The sequence below is a fragment of the Ictidomys tridecemlineatus genome, chromosome 1 (genome assembly GCF_052094955.1).
Source record: "Ictidomys tridecemlineatus isolate mIctTri1 chromosome 1, mIctTri1.hap1, whole genome shotgun sequence".
NCBI lineage: Eukaryota > Metazoa > Chordata > Mammalia > Rodentia > Sciuridae > Ictidomys > Ictidomys tridecemlineatus.
In genome coordinates this window covers 88,842,315-88,857,876 of record NC_135477.1, presented here as the reverse complement: position 1 = coordinate 88,857,876, position 15,562 = coordinate 88,842,315, and the positions used below count along the sequence as shown (strand labels likewise).

At 38.4% G+C, this 15,562-nt stretch overlaps 1 protein-coding gene across 2 annotated transcripts in view; it reads left to right on the top strand.

Moving 5' to 3' along the window:
* The window catches only part of Lhfpl2 (LHFPL tetraspan subfamily member 2), a 147,694-nt gene that overhangs the window by 64,723 nt on the left and 67,409 nt on the right, over window positions 1-15,562 (top strand). For both annotated transcript variants that reach the window (XM_078044173.1, XM_078044176.1), the window contains one exon: window positions 6,183-6,243. The gene's annotated coding sequence lies outside the window, so the exon portion shown is untranslated. The remainder of the gene's footprint in view (window positions 1-6,182; window positions 6,244-15,562) is intronic.

Sequence of the window (15,562 nt, the reverse complement as noted above, 5' to 3'; positions counted from 1 at the left end):
CTAGAGATTGCTGAGCCTGATGCCATGTGAGAGAATCCATTCCATCGCAGGAGCAAATAATGCTCATTTGTCGTGATCTTCGCTGTGCCTGACAGGGAGAAGGTACCCAGTCAATATTGTTGACTAGAGAGGGAATAGAATGATGGACAGATAAATGCTTTTATGCATTTGTATGATAATGAAAAAGGTAAATAGGAAGGCGAGTTGGTAGTCCAAACACCTTTAGAGCTGGCCTTGCTTAGATGCAGAAACTCCTGGGTTTTTTCCTTTGGTTTCAGGAGACTTACAGGAAAGGCATTTCCCAAGGGATGAATTGGCTTTTTTCAATGGTGAAGCCCCTTTAGTGAGCTTTGCCTGTGACGATGACACACTTCCAAATGGAGACATAGCGATGGCATAAACATTTGACATGATCAGAACCCTTGGAAAGCAATGCACAGGTTTGTATCTGAGCTTGAAGGGGTTTATAATTGATAGCTAACTTGGGAGCAGGGTCCTTACTTGCAAAATACATATTTTGGTCTGTATTTGTCCATAAATAACTATTTGGAAATCTTTTAAATGAGCAAATATTCTTTATTTTTACTTGTAATCTTATTATCTGTTTTTCAGAAACATTGGTCTGTTATTACTTAAAGTTTGTGCCTAGACTTGGAATGCAGATGGTGAAGAACTGTGAAAGAGAGGGCTTATCAGATACACTTATAGTGCCCCTTGCTTTCTGTGGCTCCCTGTCTACCCTGGCCCACTCCCCACGTGTGCTGCATGCACCCTTCTTGTTGTAATGACCAATGCCTGTCCATCTTAAGTCATCAGTTCTTGAACAAGTTGTTGGTATGTCCTATGTGGCTCATGCTTTGCTGGTGCTTGACAGTATTCACAATAGTTTTGGTCTTACAAAATGACCACACATCTATATCTGAGATTAAAAGAAAAAAGCAACAATATTTAGTCACTGTCATGTGGAGGAGAGTTTTTCAGAATTACCTGAAGAGCTCCTTAACTGCACACTTGCCTCTGTCACCCTCTTCTGCCACCCATGTTATAAGGCTATTCTGGGACAGAAGAAGTTCACAGAGGCTGGTCTGGATGGATGCTGGTGTTTTGGAAACACCCCCAATTAAGTTTTCCCCCTGCATTGTGCAGGGTAACTCGTCCCCCATGCATCTTTACAGCCTGCTAATTCATGTCTACCTCCTGTGCTTTCTTCTTATTTGGAATTCCCGCTGTCATCTTTGCTGAATGATCTTCTCCATTCCTATTAATCCAGTATTTCTCTTGTTCCCATAGTCTGCCTTTTCTGCCATTCTGTAGGGAATGTTCTTACTGTGATCACCTGTAGTTTATTCAGTATACTTTTCTGACCTCTGTGTCCTGTGCTCCACACTATTATGGGCAAGAGACTGAAGTAGAGAGGAGTAAGCTAGAATTACTTTTGTTCTCAAGGAGCCTGTAATTTCTTAGATTTATAACTAGATATTGGGAAAGGGGTAACACTTATGTGTATGAACATGGTACCAGCTGTATGTAAATAACAATAGTAACATTTTGATGCACAAACCTGGCACACTGAAATGCAGCGTAATTAAATCTGACTTGTTGGCATATCTATCGGCTCTTCTCTTGCACCCAGATACTACATTTAAAACGTATTCTCTGACGGCTTCATGTCAATTCTGTAATGTTGCATCACAGAGTATTGAGTAAAAGGAAGTTTTTATGATTAGCAGCATCTGACTTAGAGTTTATGAGGTCTTTGGAAAGTTGAAATGAATCATTCACCACTGTGGTTAAGTGGGAAGACAGGCATTGTAGAGGTTCAAGTTCCCAGCATCTCACATGAGTGAACACCATCCAGCCTTTGGCAACCTGCCACTTTCTGTGCTTGGTAGACAGGTTCATGAAATTCGACACCTTTATGTCTTTCCTTGAAAATCTTGCAAGCTTCAACAATCATTCAATGGTTGACCCATTTGTGTTAAACTCCTGTTGTCAGATTCAAGTGTGAGATTGTCCTGGAAGAGTTGCCAGGGAATGTATTTCAAGTGACCCCCACCCCCTTCCTTTTTCCTTTACTATCTACCAGCCTAATCTTTAAGGCATAATTTATGCTTTGGGTGCAGAAGCGAGCCACTGCTTTTTTATGTTTATTGAATTGCCTCCAACTGCCCTTAAAATGTGGACTAACTTCCCCAAACGTTTATTGTATCGACAAAGCACACTAAAGTAGGATTTGGATAATCATTCTTTTAGTTGACCCATGTGAACAGAGCCTCAGAGAACTTTCCTACCAAAAATATAAATGGCTCTTCTTGGTGAGTTTAGATATTTTGCTGTTAGCCGATATCCTTTGCTCTTCACCCCCATGCTTTGTTTCATGGGGGCCCATCCCTGCCTCTGTCCATACTGAGTAAATATAATGGTTGAAGTCATAATTTCTTGGTTGTTGGGTAAACAGCCTCGCTGGAAATGCACTGACCTTTAGAGTCAGAAGTCCTGGATTGAGGCCCGACTTCTTACTTTTACTAGTTGTGTGATTCAGCCTAAGTTGCTTAAATTTCTAACCCCCCAAAATGGGAATAATAATGATGTCTGTCCCCACCCATCCACTTTCTACTCATAGTGGGTTCTACTGAGAAATGAATTGAAAAGTGCCACATAACACACTGTGCTCTTCCATGGAACTCCCATGCTTGCCATGGATGGATGTAGGGAGCCACGTTGGGTTCAGGAAAGCATTCTTCCTGTTTGAGTACAGTTACTGAGACTTCTGGACCACTGTGGGGACAACTCTGTTTATTACAAAATTCTTTTTTCATTAGGCTGAGATTTACCCTTGTAACTTCCAAAGTCATTTTCATTCCTTGGTTCTGGTTTTACTGAGTAACATGAAACGATTCAAATTGGGACATTTCAAGTCTTGGAAATTTGTAACTGAGAAAGGGGTCTTACAACTCTGCTTCCTGTTTTTCCACAACTCAATTCAATAAATAAGTGCCAGTGCCTGTCACATGGGTGCTGTGCTTAGGCTCAAAAGGCAGCTATTGTTTCTTCCCCTGGTCTCCGGAAGTGGAACAGGAGGGCATGCAACCCAAATGGAGATGAATGGGATGTAAAAACTTATTAACTCCTTAATGTGCAGAAACACAGTGGTTTTAATTTTACTTAGAAGCTTGCTGGAATAAACAATGCCTGCATTTATTGGGCTATAAATAATTTAAATGGCAACACAGAGCAATAACATACAAAAATGAAGGTGAAACAATAATAAATGAGGACCAATATTTCCAATTTCTATATAAACCTGTATATTTGATAACCATTAAGTGAAAAAAACATAATTTCATGAAAAATGGGAAATAGCGACATGGCAACGTTAGTAACTCAGTGTGAGCTATACTTAATGTTCTTGTAGTTGCTTCAACGTGTCAAGACAATTCAGAAGTGTCTTCTCAGGGATTAAAGGTACCACACACTCTTGAGTTACATATAGAATCTAACCCCCAAATCCATAAATATAAAAGCAATACTAGACTTGAAGTGAGATGTGCCAGGTTCTGTTCTTGACCTTTGTTCCTGAATTGCAGTGTGACTTTGCAGAAGTCAGTCTGAACTCCTCAGAATTACAGTTTTCCTCAAATTTAAAATGAAACTAAAAATCTCTCCCCCTGCCTGCATTTTATCATTATTAGGATTAAGTGTGATCATGTGTGTGAATTGGATCTTAACTACTTCTTCTGAGTCTTGTAATTTTTGGAGAGTTCTTTAAACATCTCGGTGCCTGCTTCTTTATCTTTAAGATGGGGATAATACTAGTTACCCACCTTAGGGTTTTTGTGAGTTTATCCCATCAAACTCATACATGCATGGAATTCAATTTCATGATCCCCCCTTTTCCCTCCCTCCTCTGTTCTCCTTCCTCTGCTCTACTAGACTTTATTATGCTCAACTATTTATTTATATTCGATTGGTTCTTTTTCCTTATGCATGAAGGTGAAGTTCTCTGTGGTATATTTACATATGCATATAACACGATTTTTTAAGAATTTATTCTGCATTGCCTCCCATTACACATCCCTCCACTCTGCTGCTCCATCTCCTTCTACATTACTGGTCTTCCCTTTACCTTAATTATATCCTATCTTTTTTCCCCCCTTTCCTTTGTTTTACTAAAACATTCAACCTTTTGAGTTTCTGAGTTTGGCTTATTTTCACCTAGCGTGGTATTCTCCATTTCCAGGCAAATGACATGATTTCATTCTTTTTTATGGTGGAGTAGAACTCCAGTGTGTGTGTATTTATATATATACATATTTATGTATATATTTTTGTGTGTGTGTACATGTGTGTGTGTGTGTATAGTGTTTATATATGTGTCTCTGTGTGTGTTTAATGAAATCAACCCAGATGCCTGTCAATAGATGAATGGATTAAGAAATTGTGGCGTGTATAATTTAGCTGTTGTGAACTGTGCTGCTATAAACATTAAGGTGGCAGTATTGCTATAGTATGGAAATTTTAAATCTTTGGGGAAAATACCAAGGAATGGGATAGCTGGGTCATATGATGATTCCATCCCTATTTTTTTTTGAGGAATCTCCATACTGCAAATGGCATATTATTTTTTAAGTTGTAGTTGTAGACAGACAGAATGCCTTTATTTTATTTATTTGTTTATCTTTATGTGGTGCTGAAGATCGAGCCCAGTGCCTCACTCGTGCTAGGCAAGTGCTCTGCCACTGAGCTACAGCCCCAAGCCCAGAAATGGCATATTTTTTAAAGAATATAAAAATAACACACTATTTGCCAACCAAATTCAGTAAAAGAACTGGCTGGTTTAATCTTTCATATTGCTGTGATAGTGTCACAAGATTTGACTTCTTTGTCAAAAAAGCTTAATCATGATACAAAGAACTTATTTCTAAATGTCTTTTTTCTTCAGAGCTTGTGGGTCAAATTTATTTATTCTAGGAAATGCTTTTAACATCCATATGAGTTTGGAAAACTTTAGGTAGGAATCAGTATGCCACCCTGCCTTCTTTGTTATTGCTAGGGTTTTGAAATCTTTGTCGGGAGCTTTGCTCATGATGTGTGTACAAAGAAAAAAACAATTCTTTTAAATGTTATCTTTGATTTTGAACAGTAGTAAGATTCAAGAATTTCTGTGACTCATTTTGGAAGCAATGAAATGTTGATCAAGAACTCCATTTATAACAGACCCATTCATAATAATCCTAGTGATTTCACAGAAGCCATGTCCATATAAAATAATATTGGTCATGAAATTGTGGGAAATGCTTAGAATTTAGCCAGCAAAGAACCATTTTAGAAAAAAAATTATAGTTTCTCTGAGCTATTGTAACAAAGGATTTTATGTGTTCAGAATTCATATTTTTTAGGTATTTATTTTTTATTTTTGAGAAAGTGAAACCTAGTGACTTTTGTGCAATGTCTTCAAGTTATTTCAAAAGTGTTATGATTTCTTTAGATTGAGGAGCCTTTGAGCCATGTAGTGTGCTTCTCAACCTCAGGAACAGTTAGTTTAATATCAGTAGCACCAATGCTAATCTATCAGGAAAAAATGTGGTTACTTATAGCTTGATATTAACTTATTTTCATTGTCGGCACCATTTGAAAGTTTGATTATAGAAAATGTGCATGTGGGTATTTGGGGAGGTAATGGCTTACACTTGATAAAGTAGAAAGTGCACTTGAGCAATACCATGCGGTAGGAGAGAAAGGGCATGATTCGGAAACCTTGGATCTTTGTGATATTGGGGAAGGTCCTCATCTGTCAGTGGACACAGTGCTTGTCTGGAAAGGTTGTATTGTGAAACCTAAAACAGTCCAAGATGTATAATAAATTTTCAACAAATACTAACTATAGTATCTTATATCAGAAATTTGTTCTATTTATTTTTAAAATTTCAAAGCACTGCTGAAGAGATATTTTGGGATTTTTTCAGTTTTCTTTTTGTTTTTTCTTTCCTTGCATTTTAGTTCCTCACTGTACCCAGAAAGCAGTGGCTATATTCTAAGGCAAATTGAACTATTAGTGTGAGAACCAATATTTGAAGAAACATCACATATTTTATTTTAATAAACATAAAACTGCATGGTAAGTTGTTTTTGTGTGTGTTTTCTTTTTTTAAAATTAACCTTTCATTCATTTTTTCCTCTAGGTGGCATTTTTCTGAAGTTGTTCATTGAGACCTCCCTGTATTCCTGCAAAACTATAAATACGTAAGTACTTAAAATCAGACATCCTCATTGTTGGTGATTGTTTGGAAACACTTTCTAGGTGGGTGGCAACTTCCTACTTGAGAAAGATGCCAAGTTTCAAATTTTTGGACCCTATGTGATAAGCACTCATATATTTAGGTTAGAAACTCCTTTTGCATGTGCATGCATCAGGGCTATAAAGGACCCAGTGAAGTTTCATGAATGGTATTGAATATAGTATTGAATTTAATGCTATAATTTCTGTGCTTCAATTCTGACATTGTTTTGTCACCATTTACGAAGAAGAGGTTTCAGAGCTCTCAAAAATGGCCTTCGTAGAATTTAAGTTGTCTTTCCTTTTGAACTTCTTCTGGGACCATTTTACCATGGGTTATCATATTTCTCAGAAAGGGGAAGTAGGAAAGGCCAGTTCAAATTACCCAATTTTATTACTTGTTGATAGTTTTCATGCAGAAGGATTGCCAAAATGAAAGTTAGAAAAAGTTAACCACGAGGTGTTTTGTATTAACTGAATAGATTTTAATTTATAAGTTGCTTTTGGAAAACACTAGTAATAAGGGTTGAGTAATCATCTGGCTATATATATTCTTTAGTGCAAATCAAGACAATGGGTAGTTAAATAATTGTCCCTAAAGAATGTGATCCAAGTCTGTTTCTCAAAAGCCTGTTCAACCAGGGACTCTGGAGACCTCGTTCACCCATGGGGATGAGCTTAAGTCAAAGGACCCCGGATATGTGTGGATTCTGAACCAACTGTTTCCTGTGCCTTACTCTCCTTACATCATTGACTCTCCTAGCAACCCTGTGAAGTAGGTGAAAGCCAGAGAGGGTGTCAATAACTTGTTCAAGGTCACACACCTAATTATAGGGGTAGAGCAGGAATGTAAGCCCAGAAAGTCTGATTAGGTTAAAAAAAAAAAAAAAAAAAGCGCCTCTCCAGGAGGGCCAGCAGCTGTGCAGAGGATTTTACACAGAGTCATCTCTGTGTTTGTAGAAAGGCCATCTTTTTGACTTACTGATTTTGGGGAAGGAAAATGTGCTGTTTTGTCACGTTTTGGGTTATTGATTTCTCGAGTGTTACTACAATGTTCTAAAAACTAGGATTGTTAGGTTAGGAAGCTTGGGACTTATTTTTTATTTTTTTTTAATGCGATCTGTAAACTCTTGTGAGTTATAAAATGGTTAGAGCCGAATTCATTCTCATAGGAAGATGAGGGCTGACCTGAGACCAGTGATGTCCTGAGCAGGTTAATCGTTGGTACTATATCCAACTGATGATCTTTAAATATCTCCTTTATATTTATTTAGTGAGGATGGGAGAAGCTGGTTTCCTATTACTAAAGATTATCAATAACAATGCACCTCTTTTCCTGTATGTTAAAAATAAGGGAATTTTTTTACATGTGATTTTTTTTGAACCAAGTATTCATAAACCTGTTTAAAATTTGGCCAGCCATGACTTTGCCATGCGTTGTTTAGCTCCAGAATTTCCAGGTGCCTGTCAGCACATTTTTTGCTCACATTGTTCCATGAGTACAGATATTCTCAACAGAGACAGGTTTGTGCTGAGGGGAATGAGTGTATTTTCATTCAGAGGCACTGTCACTTGGCTGGGAATAGGACTAACAGCCACGTTGCCTGTTTTCTTAACTTGGGCACCCAAGTTAAGTGAACCTGTGTTCCGCATGTATGCTGGCGATGGTCGAGTCTGCCCATCCTAGGTGGTCACCCTGTTTGACCCTGCTCTGGAGAAAAGTCCTTACATTTTGCAGCACCTTCAGCAGCCAAGTCACAATCTCCCTTAAGTCCTTCTCTCTGAAGAATTATAAAACCAGCTTCTTCTGTTTCTTGTATTGTTATGTTTTAAGTTGTGAATTTATCCTATACAGACTTTATTATCAGGTCAGACAGGCACTCTTGTTCTTACATTCTGCATTAATGGCATCTGAATTACAGACAATTTCCTATTATTTACATTGCATTAATATGATGGAAGTGTCCTCTGGATTGCAGTTTAAGGAAACCCTTGACATCTGGCAATCCTAGGGAGGCATCCCCCTCTATTGGACACACACTTGGCCTGGGATCTCAGCTGGCTGTGTGGTGTCAGTTGTCTGTACTCCATGGCACTCCAGATCTCTTTACCTGTGGATGATCTCTTCCTTCTTGGGTGGTTTGGAAGATTGATTGAGGTAAGAGGGACAGTATATAGTGTTAGATAGTCAACAAGTCTCCCCTGGTTGGCTCCCTAACATGGGTCTGATGGAGAGGTCACTGGATAGAAAGTCTGAGAAACTGCTCTTCCAGGCACTCATCATCATGCCTTGTAGGGCAAACATCTCCCCTCCTGTGCCTCATTTGGAAAAATGGCAGGGCAATACCTGCTCTGTTCTGCCTGCCTGCTCAGTGAAAATTGTAGTAAGGTTTTGAAAAATGGGAGTTTGGGTGTGTGGTTAGTTTAAGGGAACTTATACTGGCAGTACTGCCAGGCTTTTTTTTTTTTTTTTTAAAAAAAAAAAAAAAAACCTAGTCAGACTTTCTGAGCTTAAACTCCTGTTCTACCCCCATAATTAGGTGTGTGACCTTGAACAAGTTATTGACACCCTCTCTGGCTTTCACCTACTTCACAGGCTTGCTAGGAGAGTCAATGATGTATGGAGAGTAAGGCACAGGAAACTAACACCTAGTGAATCTCAATAAATGTGCTTGTAAATTTGGACTCAAGAAAGGAGGCAGAGAATTGGGCTCAAAAAAATGTCCACAGTTTTAAAATCCCTAGAGTTTGACCTTTAGCTTGTTGAGCTTTCTTTTACAACAGATTTTTATATTTTTGTTAGTTTGGAGTCTGAGAAGATAATTTGAATAGACTGAAGGTGACCCTGCAAGGGGTACTCCCTTGTCAGAAGAGCACATCCTTAGGAGTTGGTGGGTTTTCTTCCTGAGTGGACTGGGGACAGTCTTTCCTCACCTGGGGAATTCTTACTGGGACTGACCAAATGTACAGAGTGGAGGTTTATCTGGTAGCCACTACCATGTATGGCTACTGAACACATGAAATGTGGCCACTGAGGCACTGTAATTTTATTTTATTTAAAATTTAGAACAATAGTTTATTTATTGGAAAGCTTGCAGGTGTATCTGAAATAACTTGGGTATGCAAATCTATTCTTTCAGCTGCAAATTTTACAACGTTAAAACCAAATCAGTTATTTCAGATGAAAATTTTATACCCAAACTGAAATGTGCTGTAAGTGAAAAATACACAGCAAGTTTTAAAGCATTAGTATTAGAAAAGAGAGTGCAAATATCTTGTTTATAATTTTTATATCTTGCTATCCTCACACTTTTCCAGAATGAGCAAAAGTGGGAGAGTCTGCTTCCCCATGTTATAAGCTCTATCCAAGAATTCATATCTCCACATTAAGTGGGAGCCACTTTCAAGTCTTATGAAGAATCTTTAAAGATCCCAGCAGCTCCAGAGGCTGAGGCAGGAGGATCGTGAGTTCACAAAGCCAGCCTCAGAAAAAGCGAGGTGCTAAGCAATTCAATGAGACCCTGTCTCTAAATAAAATACCAAATAGGGCTGGGGATGTGGCTTAGTGGCCAAGTGTCCCAAAGAGAATCTTTAACAAAGGCAGCTTTCCTTTGTGTAGCTTAACCGTTATGATATAGATGTTCCTAAATTCTAGTATCACACCTAGAATCCACTATACCATCAGTTTGGAAGCAGTTAATAGAAATGGACAAGCACTTAATAAAAGAAGTGTAACAACTTTCTCCCCTTACTGAAGGTAAATTGGACCAAATAGATGGTTTCTGGATAGGAAAATAATAAAGCACAGATAGCAATTTTCAAGATTTAACAAAAGCAAATTAAAGTACATTAAAGACATATAAAGTGGATGCAGTTCTTATTTATCTTTTACTTTTCATTACCTGTATGTTGACAGCTTGTCTTTCTTCTGATAAGAAATCCTGGTTACAGAAGACCTGGGACTATATTCCCAAATTTCTTATACTGAACTAAGTGCTGATTCACTGGGGGCAAATAAGTCATTTTCTCCTAGATGAACCAGTCTCCTGGGTCATGGCGACCCATGTATCTGTCTTGCTTTGCGTTTTTGTGCTCTTTCTGATAGATTGTTGCACAAGGAATTCTGTCCCTCTATCTGATAGGATTAGTTCACAGGGATGTTCTGGATCTCATGTCAATAAAAGCATAGTTTTGTGATGGAATGTCTGTGAAAAAGGCTGTGTGCAAATCTTCCAGTACAGTGATTCACTTCCAGTTGGTTATTGCTATTGTCCTTTCACCTGCATGATGACATACCATCATCCTCACCTAGGAAGCTTTTTTATATTAATAAACTCAGCTGAGTGAACATACCCTGGGATAGTGTGGAGACATTCCCCTGACTGTGACTATGAAGAGCATAGCATGTGTGCTTTTATATGAAGCTTGCCACCATAGGCAGGTAAATACTGTATACATTTTTATTTAGTATTCACTTTTTAAAAAATAATTGTTCATGCCAAACTGCAGCAATCCTTGCTTGCCACTAAAGGGGGTAATAATATACCTCTCAAGTTCTTACATCCTGCCCTGTCTGCTCTTTAAAACTTTCCCCTGACTTCCTAACTGAAACTGACTTCTTCTGAATTAAATATTGATTTAATCTGCATTGCCTTTTTGGATCAATTCAGTCACCACAATAACGATTTTGAAATCTCTCCCTCTCTTGTGCTCTCACATGGGGCGGAACCACTAGTCATACAGTGGTCCTGTCCTTCCAGACAGCCTCAGCACCAGCATCCCCCAAGCCACAGGCCAGCTACTTACCACAAAGTGCAGGACAAGGGTACCAGGAAACCTATAAGGATGGGGCCGTCTCCAGTCTTTGCACCTTACTGTGCCATCCCAGAACAGTCTGTGAAAAAACTCTCACGGCTCTTTGCTAAGCTCAGATGCACTTGGAGATTTATCTGATTTTGATCCAAATTGTTCTGTTTAGATAGCCAAGTTGTGTTAGGAAGTGGACACTGGCTCAGGTCATCTTTTTTGCCTTTGTTAGAAATCTAGTGTGACTCTTCTAATGAGCTGGTTCCCTCTTGCTGCTTCACCACCGCAGTTCTCTCTCCTTGCTTCATTCTCAGACCGCATCCCTGGCTCAGTTGAAGTTCAGTCTATTTTTCTCATCGTGTTCATGGAGTATGGATTGGAAAGACAATGTGAGGTGTAGTAGTCAAGTGCTTTCATGGATTCCTCATTATTCAAGGTCAGGGTCACCAGTTTGGAGCAATTTACAGCCTACATCAGGTATATATAAGTCTGTCCATTTGGACACTGGTAGGTATTTTGATAAGAGAGGGTTGCAGAGAAAGTCACTGTGACAGACCCCTACCAGTTACATTTTTCTTGAGCTGCTCTGATAGTCTATGTTGTGTGCTCGTCTGCTTACAGCATCTGCCCACAGGTCACACTTTGATCTTCCCTAGTGCTCCTGAACACTGTTACCCTTCCAGAGCCAAGCATTAGACCTTGCATACTTAGAATTGCCAAAAGATATTTGTATGTGCCCCTCCCCAATTATCCAAAGAACCCGTGTTCATACAGAAAAGCATAAGCATGCATGAGACAAAATCTTTCCTTTTAGGGCCACCACTATTAATGTAATGGCCAAATTTCTAAGAGTACCTCTTCTTTCATGTTCTGTTTTTCACATGGTAGAGCTTTGTCTGCAACTTTATATTTGGTGATTTTTTTCCCTTTTTTATTATGTTATAAATATTTCTCCATGTCTTCCTTTCTTCTTTGTTCAAAAAGAAAAAAAAAAGCATTTCAATTTTTTTTCCAGTACTGGGACTTGTACTTGTGGGCACTCTACCACTGAGCCACAATCTAGCCCTTATTTTTATCTTTTTAAATTATTTTTTATTTGTTCTAATTAGTTATACATGATAGTAGAAAGCATTTTGACACATCATCCATAATGGCATATAACTTTTCATTCTTCTGGTTGCACATGATGTAGAGTCATACCAATTATGTAATTATATATGAGCATAGGGTAATAATGTACTATTCATTCTACTATCCTTCCTAACCCCATACTCCCTCCCCTCCCTTCACTCTCCTCTAATCCAAACTATCTTTATTCCCCTCCCCCGTTAATATGAATTAGTATCCACCTATCAGAGAAAATATTTGGCCTTTGGGTCTTTGCGATTGACTTATTTCTCCTAGAGTGATATTCTCCAGTTTCACCTGTTTACCAGCAAATGCCACAATTTCATTCTTCTTTAAGACTGAGTAATATTCCATTTTGTGTGTGTGTGTGTGTGTGTGTGTGTGTTTTACAATTCTTATTTTTTATTTTGAGAAAGGGTCTCACAAAGTTGCCCATCATAGCCTTGAATTTTCCATCCTCTTAGCCTCCAGAGTAGCTGGGACCACAGATGTGCACAACCATGTCTGACTGGTTTAATATTCTATCCTACAGCGTATGTCCTAAATTACTTTAACTTTCTTTCTGTCTTTGACATTTGAGTTATTTTCTTTTTACTTTTTAAAGACTATATATAAAACTTCAGATATACTTCTATAAATGGCATTATTCAGATGTGAAAATATTCCAGGACAGTTGAAGTCTCATTGGTAGTATATGAGAATGCTTATTTTATGACACCCTGATTGGTAAGGAGTTAAGATTCTTAAATCTTTGCTGGTTTATGAGTTGAAAGTGGCATTTCATTTTAATTTTTACTGGTGTGTGTGTGTTTTCAATAAAACTTTATGTATGGGGCTGGGGTTGTGGCTCAGTGGCAGAGCACTTGCCTAGTATGTGTGAGGCACTGGGTTCGATTCTCAGCACCACATCAAAATAAATAAGGTCCATCAACAACTAAAAAAATATTTTAAAAAACTTTATGCAAAAGGCAGCAGTTGTGTTACAGAGTGTACAGAGTCCTGTTAAATAACAGATTGGGAAGGGGATGGGCAGAAGGTGGTCATCATTAACTCCTCTCCCTCCCCTTCCTTCATATTCCTTCTAGTGGCAGCCTTCTTTCTTTAACCCTTTCAAGTACTTTTGGCTTTCTATTATTAATGAAATGGAGTATTTTTCAAAATCTGAATAACAGTTTGTTTTTCTTTTCTCTTTTGTGAATTGTTTGTGTTCTTAAATTCAGGCAATATTGTCAATTGTGAAAATGATGATTCTGATATCTGTGGCCTTGTTTCATTTTCCTAGAAAAGTTGGTGGAATGCATAATTCTGTATTTTATTTTTTAAAATTATTTTTTATTTACTCTAATTAGTTATACATGACAGTAGAAAGCATTTTGACACATCATCCATAAATGGAGTATAACTTTTCATTTTTCTAGTTGCACATAATGTAGAGTCATACCAATTATGTGATTATATATGAACATAGTTATCTATGCATTAACTGTTAATTACATATAAAATTATCTTACACTTCAAAACAGCTCTAGGAATTAGAGAAATGCAAATGAAAACTACTCTGAGATTTCATCTCACACCAGTCAGAATGGCAGCTAAAAGAATACAGACAATAAATGTTGGTGAGGATGTGTGGGAAAAGGCACACTCATACCTTGCTGGTGGGACTGCAAATTGGCACAACCAATCTGGAAAGCAGTATGGAGGTTTCTTAGAAAACTTGGAATGGCACCATTTGACCCAGCTATCCCACTCCTCGGTCTATACCCAAAGGACTTAAAATCAGCATACTATAGTAACACAGCCACATCAATGTTCATAGCAGCTCAGTTCACAACAGCTAAATTGTGGAAGCAACCTAGATGCCCTTTAATAGATGAATGAATAAAGAAACTCTGGTATATATATAAACAATGGAGTATTACACAGTATTAAAAGAGAATAAAATTATGGCATTTGCAGGTAAATGGATGCAGTTGGAGAATATCATGCTAAGTGAAGTAAGCCAATCCCGAAAAACTAAAGGCTGAATGTTCTCTATGATAAGTGGAAGCTGGTCCATAATGAGGAGCGAGGAGGCCTAGGAACAATGGAGGAACTTTGATTGGGCAAAGGGGAGGAAAGGTAGGGAGGGTGCATGGGGGCAGGAAAGATGGTGGGATGAGATGGACATCATTACCCTAAGTACATGTCTGACTGCATATTTGGTTTGACACTAAATTGTGTACAACCATAGAAATGTAAACTTGTGTTGCAATTATGTACAATGGATCAAAACGCATTCTGCTGTCATATATACCTAATTAAAATAAATAATTTTTTTAAAAAGAGCTCAGGTATAGACATGTCAAAGAGATCACAGCTAGAAGTTCTTAGGTGGCTTCTTGGTTGTAGCTGCCATCCACAGCCCTACCCCATGAGCACTCCTGCCCCATCTCATCCAGGCCTATAGGCACCCTTGCAGGCAGGCAAGGTGTACCTACCTCTGTTAGAAGAATAAAGCACAATAATGTGCTGGCCCATAATAAAATGTTCATTGGCTTCATGAAATGCCTCTTATCTGCTTCTTCTCTCCTGATAGGTCTTCCCTGTTCACTTGGCTGGCTCCTTTTGTTTTCTGTTTAATAACTGATCCCATGTACTCCTTGGCCCCTTCTCTCCCTCATCTCCTTGCATTCTCTGAATTATCTAGCCCTCTCCATGGCAGCTCTGCTGCCACCCACAGCTGGTGCTCTCCAGATCAAACTTCTCCTTCAGGCTGCAGACCCCTGAAGCCAACTGTCTGTTGGGCACCTTCCCCTAATGTCCCACTGGCCCTTCTAATGCAGTGTGTGCCCCCAAATAAACCTTATCCTCCTCCCTTCATGTGCATCCCTGTTCTTCCTGCCTGCATCTGGACTTGACTTTTTGAATTAGTGAATGTTTTCCTAATGAAATATATTCTTGCCAAATGGATAAATCAGATTTCTTGAGAAGAAACCAAAGTTGGTATTTTGCAGAGTATGCTATTTTAATGGAATCTATTTATGAATTCTTTGTTGGGAGTGAATCCTCATCTATTAGTTTACCATTTATAGGATCTTCAATTTTTTTTTACCTACTTTCTTGATTTAAAATCCCATGACCCTGAATAATGTCTAACGTACACAAGTCAGGCGAGAGCCTCTGGACGGTACTTTCTAGTTAGAGGGCTCTTGCTTTGGGGGCTTGACTTTTTTTTTTCCTTGAGTCTTAATTATTTCCATATTCCAATATGTATTGTCTTTTGTAAGGTTGGAAGTATCCTTTATTAGTTTTTTAGCTTACCTCCCAGGGAACTCAGGCAAGAAATACAAATATTTTCATAAGATTCTT